Here is a 14,774-nt window from a genome sequence, read left to right on the forward strand (position 1 = left end):
TTGGTACATTTTAGGTATACATAATGATCACATTCATCATATGGAATTTGTACCTGTACATAGTATGTCTTGATACGTTTTTCCCCATTCCCCTACCCTTCCTTCAACCCCTCTTCCCCTCCATACTTATAAAAGATTTGTTTACATTTTTTCTTTTTCTCATTTTTGTTTCCTTTCCTTTCCTTCCTTTCCCCTTCCTCCCTTCCTAGTTGCCCTTCTCATTTGATTGCTTTCTTACTATTTCACGATATCTATTATACATTTTGGCTCTTATTTATACTTTCATTTTCTCATACCAGAGAAACAATGCAGTATTTACACATCTAATTTATTCGTTTAAGAGTATGGTCTCAAGGGCCATCCATTTACCTGTAAATATCTCATATTTATCCTTTTTTATTTTGGTACTGGGGATTGAACTCGTGGCCTCATGCTTGCCAGGCAGGCGCTTATGCCACTGAGCTAAATCCATGGCCCATATTTATGCTTCTTTATGGCTGAGTAGAGGTTCATCATATAAAAACCCCCACATCTTCTTTATCTACCTATCAGTTGATGGGCACTTGGGTTGTTTCCAAGATTTAGCTATTACAAACTGTGCCACTGTAAACACAGGTGTGCAAACATCAGTGTGCTATGATGCTTTTAATTCTTTTGGGAAGATACCATGAAGGAGAATAGCTGGGTCAAACGGAACCTCTAGTTTTAGGTTTTTGAGGTTTGATTTACTGGTTTCCAGTGGTTGCACAGTCTATACTCCAACAGTAGACAGGGGTTCCTTTTCTCCCACAGCCCCACCAGCATTTATTATTGGTTGATTGTTGATAGTAGCTATTCTTTCTGGAGTGAGATGGAATCTTAGTACTTTTAAAATTTGCATCTCTTGAATGAACAGTAATGTTGAACACTTTTTCATATATTTATTTAGTGTTTTTATTTCTTCATCAGAGAAGGTACTCTTTTTGGATTGGGTCTTTAAATTTGGGAGGTCTGATTGTTTTTTTTTTTTTTTTTTAGTTCTTCATATATTCTAGATAATAGTCCTTTATCTGAGGAGCAGCTAGCAATGTTTTTTCCCATCCTGTGGGTTGACTCTTCATTCTGTTGGTGGTTTCTCTTGCTGTGCAAAAGCCTTTTACTAAGACAAGATCCCTGTTGTTGATTCTTTGTGATAATTCCCGTGAGATAGTTTTTGTCACTCTTATGATTGCCCCCATATCAGTACATTGCTTTTGTTACAACTTCTTTGATACTTTTTGTTTAGTTGTTAATTTGTACAATTTATACATATATAATAATCACATTTATACCACATTTGTAATATATTCGACACTTTTTATGTCTCGCTCCAGCAGTGACAGACTACAAATGCTGGCTTCCCATTTCGTGAGAGGAGGTTACGCCTTTTGCTTGCCCTCTGCTGTCCATTTCTACCTTCTGATTTTTATTTTCTCTGTGTTTACAGCTACACTGTCAAGACTAATAATATTTACTTTCTACTCTGCAGCCATCTCATGCACTTGGTTTTAATAAAAGAGGTAGTGGTACAGGGGAATGAAACTCCTGACCTATTATGTCCAGTACGAGTTCATGTTCTCTGAAACTGAAGAATGAATTTTAGGAACGATGGAGATTAAGAGTAAAATATATTTATTGAGAGGAAGAAAGCTTCTGTCTGAGAGGGACAGAAAGGGTCCTGGGTGGGTGGCGAAGGACTCTGTCTTTTGAGGGATGTTTATAGAGTAAAATCATGGGGTGAAATGGGTTTCAAGGTGGGGAAAACTGGGAACTCACAAGGGAGACGGGCATAGGTGGGACAGAACTATGGTTAGCCAATAAGATTAGTAGTTCAGGTAAAACTGATTAAATTGGGGACAAATGGGGAAGCGAGTCACGTAGAAAGTGGGTATTCTTAGAGAGCAGTGACTCTTCCCTTAGGGGGCTTGAATGGTGGCTCCTAGCTTCTTCAGGGTGACAGGGAACTATTTAGAATATCAGTCCTTAGGATGTGGATGCACTTGCTTGATACTTTGTCTTGAGGCCTGGCTCACAGCAGGAGGTATCTGTCTCCCCCACAGTTGTAAGGAATCTGGGCTTCTGCACTGGCTCCTTCATGTCTGACTGCCTGTAGTATTTATAACTAACTCAGCTGCCTACAGTCCACCTCCCCCCCAAGAAGTGACCCGAACTGCCAAGAGGGGGTGATGGGTAATGACTGATCTGGCTTCTTCAGGCTGAAGAGGCTCTTGTGCTACTGTTAGAACAACTAATGACATCCGATTTTGAAGGACAGCCTGTCTCATTAATTTTATCTTTGTAAACAATTATTTTTCATTAACTACCACCAGGAAGAAACAATTTTCCATCATCTGATTATAACCGCCCTGATGGAAGAAGCTGGCATCCATGGGAGACAGGGCATTCAATTTCTGGCTGAGAGTATTTGGGTTGAATATGTTCAGGGGACCACTCCCAGATCGGGGGGCTTGAAGAGGGGACCCTCAAGCAGCCTGTTTAGTAGCTGTGTCAGCTAGTTGATTGCTCTGAGATATTTCGTCAATTGGTTTTTATGTCCTTTACAGTGAATTACTGCCACTTTGTAGGGTAGATAAACAGATAATAAAAGGTCATCTGTTTCTTTATGATATTTCATAGGAAATCCCTTGGCTGTTAGGTAATTTTTTTTCCCATATGGCGGCTCTGGTCAGACCTAAGGTCTGGTCAGCTCTGTTAGCTGAGCACTAGTTCCTGGTGCAAGTGAGGAGCTTTCAACAGTGTGGTATAAAGTTACACCGCATACCCTGCCTTTTCCCTTCATCTTCCGTGAAGGAGTTGCCATCACAGAAGAGGGTTAAATCTGAGTCAGTAAGTAGAGTGTCTCATAAGTCTTTTCTGGCTGCATATGTCGGAGGAATTATCTGTTCACAGTTGTGTTTATCAATCTCAACTTCTTCCTTCTGTTCTGGCAAGAAGGTGGCGGGATTCAAGGAAGAATGTGTCTTTATTTGAATGGCTGGTACAGCCATAGATTTCCCTTGGAAGAAAGGAGTTCTGCCACATTGTGAGGTGTACATACAATGCGGTCTTTGCCTAAAGTCAGCTTGGTTGTCTCTGCCAATGAGAGCCACAGTTGTCACAGCTCTGAGGCAAGCAGGCCATCCCTTTGCTACTATGTCTAATTTGTGGCTCAGATACCCTATAGGCTGTTGAGCAGGTCCTCAATCTTGTAAGCACTCCCAAAGCCATGCCTGGCCTCTCATCTACATATAAATTGAAGTGGTGTCCTGTGGGTAGGCTCAGGGCAGGGGCACTCAGTAGTGCTTGTTTAAACTTCTGGAATGTGGTTTGGGAATCAGGTTCCCAGATTAAAATATGAGCATCTGCCTTTTGGGTCTCTTTTATAAGGTGATAGAGGGATGGTGCAATCTCCCCATATCCTGGTATCCAAAGGCTGCAAAAGCCTGTAACCCCTAGGAATCCTCTTAGCAGGTTTAGAGTTTTGGGCTGTGGGAAGGAAAGAATGGGTTTAATTCTTTCTTTTCCTAGTCTTTGGATTCCCTTGGATATGATGAGACCTAAATATTTTACCTTAAGAGTGCAAAGTTGTGTCTTAGATTTAGAAACCTTATAACCTCTGTCTGCTAGAAAATTTAACAGAGCACAAGTGCCTTGGTTACAGAGCTCTTCTGAGGGGGCACATAACAATATGTCATCTACATATTGCAAGACTGTGACCTGTAAAAACTCAAAACATGCCAAGTTGTGGGAAAGCACTTGTCCAAAAAGATGTGAACTATTTATCTCTGAACCCGTAGGGGAGCACAGTCCATGTCAATTGAGATGCTTGGTCCTGTGGATTTTCAAAAGTGAAAAGAAATTGAGAAACTGTATGTAAAGGGATACAAAAGAAGGCATCCTTTAAATCTAACACTGAAAACCAACGAGGATCGTCCGAGATGTGAGAAAGCAGAGTGCATGGATTGGGTACCACTGGGTGAATGGGCACTACTACCTCATTTATCAATCTAAGGTCCTGTACCAACCTCCATTCCGCATTGGGTTTCTGAATTCCCAAGATTGGATTATTGCACGGACTATTTCAGGGCTCAAGTAAGCCTTGTGCCCTTAGATTATCAGTTATAGGTATTAACCCTCGCTTAACTTTGGGTCTTAAAGGGTAGTGTCTCTATGTGGAAAAATAGTAGAATCTCTGAGGTGTATCTGTACTGGGCCAGCTCTTATTGGCCCACCTCTTCTACCTTAAGTTGCCCATACTTCAGGGTTTATTTCTGTCTCCATGGGGGGAAGGCAGCACACCTGACTTGGGTGCATATATATCACAGTATTTAAACATGATAAAATGTCTCTTCCTAAGAGGAGAACTGGATTTTCAGGTATAATCAAAAATGAATGTGTAAAAAGAAAACCATCCCAGTTATAGCCTAAGGGTTGTGAAAAACAGCGAATTATCTCCTCTCCAGTGACTGCTTTCACTGAGGTGTGGTGACTAGAAGGAAGGCCAGGATCGAAAAGAAGGACCCAGAGGTTTGCGCCAGTATCCAGCAATAGGCTAGTTTCTTTCCCCTCTATAGTCATGATTATCCGGGGCTCCTCTGTGGAGATGACAGTCCAGCCAGAGGGAAAAAGCAGCAAGTGTCCTGGGGTCCTTCGGTCCTGCTGGGCCAACTGATAGGGTGGGCCTGAACCCTGGGACCTTGGCCTCAGAGGGTAGTCCGACCTCCAGTGGTCACCTCTGCAGTCCGGACATGGCCCAGGTGGCTTCTGAGTACAGTCCTTCTTAAGGTGACCTGGCTTATGACAATGATGGCAGGTAAGTTCCTAGTTGAGCTCTTCTTGGAACCCTGAGAATCAGACTTAGGGTCTGTTTCTCTTAATGCTGCAACTAAGGCGGCTGCTTGTTCTCGGTCTCTTTGTTTTGTCTCTTTGACCTCCCTCTCATCATGATTATAAAACACTGAGAAGGCAACTTTTACTAAAGTATCAAGTGAACTATCTGGAGCAAAAGCCATCTTTTGTAGCTTTTTTCTAATATCTGAGACTAACTGGGTAATGAACATGTCTTTAAGCAAAATCTGTCCCTCTATCGAATCAGGATCTATGGGCATACATTTTATTACTGATTCTGATAAACAATCTAAGAAGTCAGGGAGTTTTAACCCTTTTCCCGAGAAATAGCTAACAATTTAAAATAACTGGAAAGCTTGGTTTTTGTCCTTAGACTTTCAAGAATACACACTTGAAAATGTCTCCTGTTCCAATCTCCTGTATTGCTGTCAGACCAATAGGGGTCTTGGGTGGGAACTGCTTGTGCCCCAGTGGGAACTGGTGGTTCCCCTGGCTGTCTATCTTCTGGCCTTATAAAATTAGCAGTATGATCTTCATCTCTAAAAGCAATAGCAGCTTTAATGCTGCTGTCTTTCACTAGAAGTCAGTGTCTGATTTAAGAGTAACATTACATCTTTCCAATCTAGTTCATATACCTGAGTAAGTCCTCTAAAGACCTCAATGTAATTGTCAGGGTCATCTGAAAAATTTTCAAGATCTAATTTTATTTGTTTTAGGTCACCAAGAAAGAAAGGTACATGAACTCTGGAAGTTCTAGATCTTCCATACTTCCTGTGAAGGATATTGCTCTAGAGGAGCTTGCTTAAGCTCAGCTAAGGATGAGTGTAGTGCTGTAGAGGCCTGGATTACAGCTGGTCTAGAAGCCTTATCCTCAGGGCTGGAAGGGCAAGTGGAGGAAACCTTAGGTTCAGTAGAAGTAGGAGGACATTTGATCATGGCTATTTCATCCTCAGATTCCAAAGGTTCAGGAGGAGCGATTTTAGGCTCTGGGTACTGCACTAGATGCCTGAAGTACCTGGGGAGCTGAGTTTTCCTGTGGCTCACATTTACATTTATGATATAAATAAGGAATATTTCTCAATGTGTAGAAAGTCTGAATGAAGGACAACTCTGACCACTTTTTCTGCTTTTTACAGTATGTCTCTGCTTATAAAAGAGTATCATAGAGTCAGTTTGGTTCTGGGGTAGGTAGGCCATGCACTTGTACAGAGAAATACCAATTGGCTCTTTTTCAACATGGAAAGGTTGGACATCCTCTAGTGCTTACGCATGCATTCTAAAGGAGTGAGAGGCTTTGGCATGGAGTTGCCCATGTCTATAATGTAAAAGCAAGGCATAAGTATGAAACCTTTTTGTACCCAGGCATTAAACTCAGGACCTTTTGCTGAGCTATGAATGATATTGAGCTATCTAGCTATGCAAAAAAGGAAATGAAATTAAATAATTGCTCCTATTTGATAAATATTCCCTAGGCAACTTTTCGGTTGAAACTGCTCCATGCCAGGTGGATGTCTTGTGGAGAGAATGGAAGATAGATTTGGTCAGTCTATCCTCCCTCAGCCTGGTACGCAATCCTCTCTTCCCAGATAGCTTGTGAACTTTGTTTCCAGAAGGAGTGCTTAAAGAAGAAAGCATAACTTTGTAATAAACTACTACTCTGTTTATTGAAAGAGAGCGTACGTTAAAAAGGTGAGTTGCAAACAGAGCCCTTATCAGGTTGTAAAGTAACTCTCCTATAGAGATAGGTAGAACAATTGACTGAAGGAGCTTTGCCCCATGCACTGGGCAAAGGGGTCTCCAGACACTTGTGTCCCACTTAGTTATCTAGGTAGCCTTTCCTAGTGACAGCACAAGGCTATTCTTTATTAACATTTCTATATCTTTAAGCTCACAGGTTAAATCTAGCAACCACATTTTATTAGTCTTTTAGGCACATTGGAAAGAAAGTCTTAGTTATTCTTAATTAACATATGTATATCTTTTTTTACTAGCTGCTGTGGAATGTAAGCAGCTGCTGCAAGCTACCTCAGTTTAATCTCTGAAGGGATGGGTAGTCTAAGTGATCTGAAAATCCACTGAAAAGTTTAGCACGAGTTCTTAGTCTCCACTTAATGGAAATTTTCATTGGTCATGAGCAAATGTCCACTGAGGAACTTTTGGGTGCCCACCAGAGAGTTGCTCCGGCCAGGATCCCTCAGTTCTCAGTTTCTTTCTTTTTTCTTTTTTTTTTTTTTTTTGTCTTTTTCCTTTTCGTCAGTACCAGGGATTGAACTCACGACTGCCTGCTTGCAAGGCAGACCCTTATGCCACTGAGCTAAATCCCCAGTCCCCAGTTCTCAGTTTCTGTTGGCCCAGATAATCAGCGGTCAATCTCCAGAAAGGAATCCAGCTGTCTGTCTGGTCAACATTCCATTGACTCCATTGGCCACTGGCCTCAAGGGGGAGTCACCAAACAGATGCTGGGGAAGCTGTCTTCTGCTTTTGAGGATGGCAGCTGCTATAGAGCAATTAATTAGGTGGCAGAGTAAACACCTTTTGTCAGGTTCTATAAGGGATAGTTACAAAGCCTGAGCAAGATCATTACCTACTGCTCTATGAATTTACAATAAAGGTTTTAGGGGCTGGAGATTTAGCTCAGCGGCATAAGCGCCTGCCTTGCAAGCAGGCAGTCATGAGTTCGATCCCTGGTACCGATAAAACTGAAAAAGACAAAAAAAAAAAAAAAAAAACACACACAAAATGGTTTTAAAGTCCACAACTTGAGAGGCTGGAAGTCTTATTCTAAATGTGTTTAGGTCCCATATGTGTGCTGCTTTGGGGGATAGCTTCTTCCACTGTCACATGGAAGCCGGTTCTCCCCACTGTGTCTCAGGTTTAATCTCCAAAGGAGATTTGCCCAGAACACTGAGTCGGGACATGGCTCTCATGTGTGTTCTCCTGGATGGGCACAATTCTGATGTCTCATCTGACCCAGAGCCAGGCCTAAGATGAGTTCCCTGTCTTTGGCATTAGCAAATGCTCATTTTCTATGGGCTTAACTTAGAAGGAAAAGATTTGAATAGTCTAGAGTTCTTTCTGACTTCATATGCCTCTATAAGGAAAGTACAAAGTGAGACATGAGTAGAGGTAAAGTCAAAGGAAGGAAACTGAAGGAGAACAGGCTTGAAATTTCCTGTAGAGTATAGAGGAGGATCAGAGCCAGCCTGCCCAAGTGAAACCTGTCCTCTAAGTCTTGAAGACAAGCCACCAGGCTAACACTGCTTAAATGGTGGAAGGAGTCCCAGTGTTTATTATAGACATGTATATTTTCTAAGTCTGAGCTAGATTTCATTTAAGAGAACCATTTTATAGAAGTTTACATGAAAGTCTGTTGAAGATGCTTTATTGTTATTATTTCTGGTGCTATGATCTAAATACAGCCAAGCAAGGAGTACCAGTGATTTTAGCCACTAATTTAAATTTAATATGTACAAGAACAAAATAATAAAAATACATCACTAAAGAAATATCATGACTTTATAATTTTCCCATGTTTTAATTTAGATTTATATATATATTTTTGTCTTTTTCATTTTTATCGGTACCAGGGATCGAACTCACGACTGCCTGCTTGCAAGGCAGGTGCTTATGCTGCTGAGCTAAATCCCCAGCCCCTGATTTATATTATTTTAATAAAACTATATGAGGCAAAGCAATTAAAAACAATGGGCAAATAGCAAGCAATTATCACAAGTAATTATAAACAAATGGCAAAGACAAAGCAAAATTTGAAGCATAAAGATTTGTTACTTATTTAAATGAGTCCCAGTCCAGAGGCTATGAAACAAAAGCAAACTCTTACCTCAGTCCCATGATCTTGGTGGAACCTTCAAATGATACAGGGGAATGGAACTCCCAGCATACTATGTCCAGTATGAGTTTGTGTTCTCTAAATTGAAGAAGTAATTTCAGGAACAATGGAAGTTAAGTGTAAAATATATTTATTGAGAGAAAGAAAGCTTCTGTCTAAGAGAGAGACAGAAAGAGTCCCAAGTGGGTTGCCAAGGACTCTGTCTTTTCCAGGGACTTTTATAGAGTAAAATCATGAGGTGAGAAGGGTTTAAAGTGGGGAAAAGTAGGAAGTCACAAGGCAGACAGCCATAAGGTGGGACAGAACTATGGTTAACCAATAAGATTAACTGTTTGTGTAAAACTGATTAAATTGAGTACAAATGGGGAAGTAAGCCTCGTAGATAGTGGGTATCCTTACAGAGCACTGACTCTTCCCACAGAGGGTTGGGATGGTGATTTTTCACTTCCTAAGGGTGAGAGGGAACTACTTAGAATATCAGTCCTTAGGATATGAATGCATTTGATCTTTTGTCTTGAGGCCTGGCCCACAGCAGGAGGTGTCTATCTCCCCCATAGTTGCAAGGTATCTGGTCTTCTGCACTAGCTCCTTCGAGGACCTCACCCTGTCTCACTGCCCATAGTATTTCTAACACAGCTGCCCCTAACAGTGGGAGGAACTGCTGTCATGACTCTTCACAGTAGCCTGTGCTGTGTCTTCTAGACAGAGATGTATCTTTATTCTTGCCCTTTTTCTCTCTTGCTCAGCCCAAGTTTGCTCTACAGAGCCACTTTCCCCCTCACTCCTTTACCCTTCACATCTTAAATAAACTTTTGGCACCATTTTTTGTCTTGTCTCATTCAATTCTTTGTTTGAGAGAACTGGAATGAGTTTACTTGGTGAGCCATTTCTGAAGGAGTTACCTGGTAACAGTCTCTTTGTTGATTCTAAACACTGTAAGTCAACAAACACTATTCCTTTCTCACAACTAAATAGCAGCCTTCCTCAGCATGGTGCTGTTTTGTGAATCGCCTTGAGGGGAGCAACCTAGAAGAAGCCAGTGTCCAGAAGGTTGAGATAGCATGTGAGACTCCTGAGAGAAGGCTGGAGTTTGGCTCTATCACTTCTGGTTGTGTGAATTTGGCAAACCACTTACACTGATCATGTCTTGGCTTCCTTACTGCAAAATTAAGGATATTAAGAGCTACCTTGAGGTTATCAAGAGCATTGCATGGTATTTTTCAAGAGTTTCAAACAATGTCTGACATACTGTAAGTGCTATGTAATTTTTTTTAACAAGTCCCTTGGGAAAAATAAAGATTCCTTAGAAATACATATATTTTTAAAAGTGCTGTCATAAACTCACTGTCTGTTGACTTCCATCACAGGTGAATCAGGTTACCCAACATTGTTCTCTTATGAAGATGTGTTGGTTATTTTAGGTCACATAGGTACTGGTTTTTCACCCTCTGTGTTGTAAACACCCTTAGCACCATAGTTTTGCTGTTATAGAGCTGGGATAAAATCCAGGGTCTCCTGTGATTTAGTCAAGTGTTCTACTGTTATAGGTGGCTGAATTAGATAGAAATTGTCAGTTCTTAAAATTCGCTGGACCTTGTCCTTCTTATGGGAAGCCACTACTAAAGTTATAAATACCCTGGTGATTGTATTTGACTCCTGCATACTTAATTAATTTCTATAGATACCTTCTACTGTAGACCAGATCCCAAGATAAAAGGCTAAACTTGGCCCTCAAACCCCACAGGGAGACCTTAATATGGCTTTTCGTGTTTTCAAAAACAGAGATAGCAGTGACACTTGGAGTTCTGAGACAGGTAAATCAACACAAGGTGGAGATGTCTGAGCCCCTCCATGGACTATGCCTCCAATGCAGCAGAAGGATATTGGGCAAGAGAGTACCCCATCCTGGCATTTCTCTGGGCTCTTACCCCAGGCCTATTGGACTGTCCTAGCCACCAGAGAGTAGGTAAGCCATCCTAACTTCTAGCCCTCACAGGAAATGCCAACACTGCCAGATTCATCACTAACAGACCTGCTTAAACTTGCTGCTGAAGACTGACAGGGCTCAGGGCCCACAGCCCCCTTTAAGGTGTCCTTCTCAGAGTCCCAAATCCCACTGAAAGTCTCAGGTAAGACATTCTCTATACTTGTGGACATAGAAGCCATGTATAGGATTCTTTCTGAGCTTTTAGACCACTATATTAAGTCCTCAGTCTCTATAGGGGGTATTGATGGCCAACCTATACAGCCTTTACAAGACAGGGCCTATCTCATGCAGATTCCAGACTGCTTCTTCCCAATCCACCCAGTGGTGCCAAATCTTCCCTCCACCACTCATTTTATAGTCCTAAATCTTAAAAATGCTTTTCATTCTCTTGTGTTTATGCAGACTGACCCATACACTGAGGCCTCAACAGCTTATACCTGTTATTGCTAGTAAAGCTCTCCTCAGGGATACATATCACCCCCTCCCTTTCCTATTCATCAATTTCTCATACACAGCCCTGGTCAAGACTGACAGATAAATTTTATCTTCTTTCCTTTGTTTATACTTTTTCAGAATAAATAAAAGCCTTTCCCACAACCAGGGAGACTGCTGATATACTTACTAAAGTCCTGTTACAGCAAATCATCCCAAGGACTACAACCAGGTTAGAGTGACCCATACCTGGTCTTCTTGGCAATCTCAACAGTGGCCAAAGTTGCTAGACTGCCATCCTGGTTTCACATCACTCAGGCTAAGTGGTGCCCTTCCAGCCTTAGATCTAACCATCTTTTTTCCTACTTATCTCCACCTCACCAAGTGTCACAGCCACAACTCTCAGGCAGTCATGTTTTGTTATCCAGTTTGGTTCCTAATTTCTTATTCTTTTTACAGCAAGACTCTCAACAGTATTTCCTAAAGGCTCCCACATCATACATACCAGAGACAAGTCTTACCTACCTACCCTCTTAACTTTTACCCTTTCAGATGGGGGAATAATCACCTCTCATAACTTCCCTCCTCCTAACCCCACACTTATTTTTCAGAATTCTGCCTCACCATGGCAATGATTCTACCTCAACATGGTCCTGATAAAATGACATATCCAAATTAAAGGCACCTTTCCTTCTACCTCACCTGGGTCCTTAAATATGATAGTGGCCTGCCTCCTCATAACACCTTGTCTTTTAATTTTTCCAGTCTAATGTATGGGCATTCACCAGTGATAAAGTTGTCCTGGTTAAAACTCGTGGCACCAACTTCTATACGGGCATCAACTGTCATCCCATCGACTCTCCTAAACCCCAGTACAGTGCCCCACTTTGAGCAGGAAACAGTAAAAAAAAAGAAAATCTTCGCCCTTTTTCCTAATAATCAAAAGACAGAAATGAAAGGTTTTTGCCCCAGATGGGACACTGTAGCCGGTGTGAAGGCTTGGAGGTGGAACTAAGGGGGTCTATCTTTCCCGCCCCTAGGCAATTTACCTGTTGCATGAAATGAATACCAATGGGCTACCTGTGCATCACTAATGCCCCTTAGGCACCACCCCGAACCTAAGCTACATGTATGCCCCCACACCACATGTCTGGCAGAGAGAATGCCAGATCCCGGGGTGTCAGGGGGTCTCTCCCCATGTTCTTAAAATAAAGATCTCTTTTATTTCATACTTCTTATCTTTTCAGCCGTGCCAAAATCCTATCAGATAGTTCCCTTCTGCACTGAAAATTCTATCAGAAATACTATGGGCAGTGAGACAGGGCTAGGTTCTTGAGGAGCCAGAGCAAAAGACTAGATACCTTGCAACTGTGGGGGAGACAGACAACTCCTGCTGTGGGCCAGACAAAAGATCAAGCAAATGTATCCATATCCTAAGGACTGATATTCTAAATAGTTCCCTGTCACTCTGAGGAAGTCAGGAGTCACCATTCCAACCCCCTAAGCAAGAGTCACAGCTCTCTAAGAATACCCGTTTTCTATGTGACTTACTTCCCCATTTGTTCCCAATTTAATCAATTTTACCTGAACTATTAACCTTATTTTCTAGCCATAGTTCTGTCCCACCTTATGCCCATATGCCTTGTGAGTTCCCAGTTTTCCCCACCTTGAAACTCATCTCACCCCATGATTTTACTCTATAAAAGTCCCTAGAAAAGACAGTCCTTTGCAACTGGCTCAGGACCCCTTCTGTCTCTCTCAAACAGAAGCTTTCTTTCTCTCAATAAATATATTCTGTTCTTGGACTTCATTGTTCCTAAAATTCATTCTTCGATTTCTCTAAAATCTGGTACAAGAACTCTTACTGGACATCTAGTAGGTTGGGAGTTTCATTCCCCTGTATCACAATCTTAGAGCTGGACCCCTCACACCCAGCCTTGCGACTTTGCCCTAAGTGATATTCAGTCCCAAACACCTTGAAAAGTCATAGTAATACCATACTCTAGTAGGCTTGATTGTCTCCTCTTTTGGGTCCCTACTCTATAATGCAGCTCTGTAGACACCGTGACCTTTGTGACAGTTCTGACAGAGTACTGATAAGGGGCTCAGATTGTGCTGGCCTTGGAGATGTGACTCCCACCTCCTCTGCCTGTAAGGGAAAGCCTTCATGGGGTGGCCACTTCCTGTCTCCTCCATGGCAGTGACTGGCACACTCAAGTGAATGCAAGATAAATCTCCAGGATATAGAGCAAAGTTACAGATAGAGGGCTGCAAAGCCATCTGAGATAAAGCCAAGATAAACTATAAAATGCAATGAGGCAGAGTCCTTGCACAGGTTGGAACCAGGACTGTAGAACTTTATCCAAGAAGAAATCCAGAGATAGCCAGTACTCCATGGTTATTCCAAGGAGATTATTCTGTGCCTCTGTACTTTGTTCTTCTTGGAATATTTCCAGCTGTTAGTTTGTGATTTTAGGGACCAAAGTCCAAATGTTTCCACTTTCCCAGTTGGAGCCTAGTAAAGAATTCATGTGCTCCATGGTGTAACATTCTCTAATCTTTTTCTACAATATTTTCTCATTTTACAGGCTACAATAAATGATAAAAAGGTCATTGTGTTACACTTTTCTCAAACAGAAACTTTCCTTCTCTCAATAAATATATTCTGCTCTTAGCCTCCCTGGTTTATAAAATTCATTCTTTTTTTTGTCTTTTTCGTTTTTATCGGTACCAGGGATCGAACTCACGACTGCCTGCTTGCAAGGCAGGCACTTATGCCACTGAGCTAAATCCTCAGCCCCATAAAATTCATTCTTCAATTTTAGAGAACATGAACTCATTCTGGACATAGTAGGTCAAAAGTTTCATTTCCCTATATCGTTTGGAGGTTCCACCAAGATCATTGGATGGAGGTAAGGGATTGCTTTTGTTTCATAGCCTCTGGCCTGGAACTCATTTAAGTAACAAATGCTTTTTATGCTTCTAATTTTGTTCAGTGTTTCCCCATTGTTTATAATTGCTTTGTCTCATATAGTTTTGTTAAATAATGTAAATCTAAGTTCAAACATGAAAAATTATAAGGTCATGATATTTCTTTAATGTTACATTTTATTGTTCTTGTATATGTTGAATTTAAATTAATTGTTAAAGTTACTGGTACTCCTTGCTTGACTGTACTTAGATCATAGCACCAGAAATAATAATAATAGAACATCTTCAATAGACTTTCATGTAAACTTCTATAAAATGGTTCTTTTAAATGAAATCTAGCTCAGACTTAGAAAATATACATGTCTACAATAAACACTGGGACTCCTTAAACCATTTAAGTGGTGTTAGCCTGGTGGCTTGTCTTCAAGACTTAGAGGACAGGTTTTACTGGGGCAGGCTGGCTCTGATCCTCCTCTATACTCTACAGGAAATTTCAAGCCGGTTCTCCTTCAGTTTCCTTCCTTTGACTTTACCTCTACTCATGTCTCACTTTGTACTTTCCTTATAGAGGCATGTGAAGTCAGAAAGAACTCTAGACTATTCAAACCTTTTCCTTCTAAGTTAAGCCCATAGAAAATGAGCATTTGCTAATGCCAAAGACAGGGAACTCATCTTAGGCCTGGCTCTGGGTCAGATGAGACATCAGAA

Source organism: Cavia porcellus, unplaced genomic scaffold (assembly GCF_034190915.1).
Source record: "Cavia porcellus strain 051 isolate PalLab524CR breed Dunkin Hartley unplaced genomic scaffold, mCavPor4.1 scaffold_5, whole genome shotgun sequence".
NCBI classification, from domain to species: domain Eukaryota; kingdom Metazoa; phylum Chordata; class Mammalia; order Rodentia; family Caviidae; genus Cavia; species Cavia porcellus.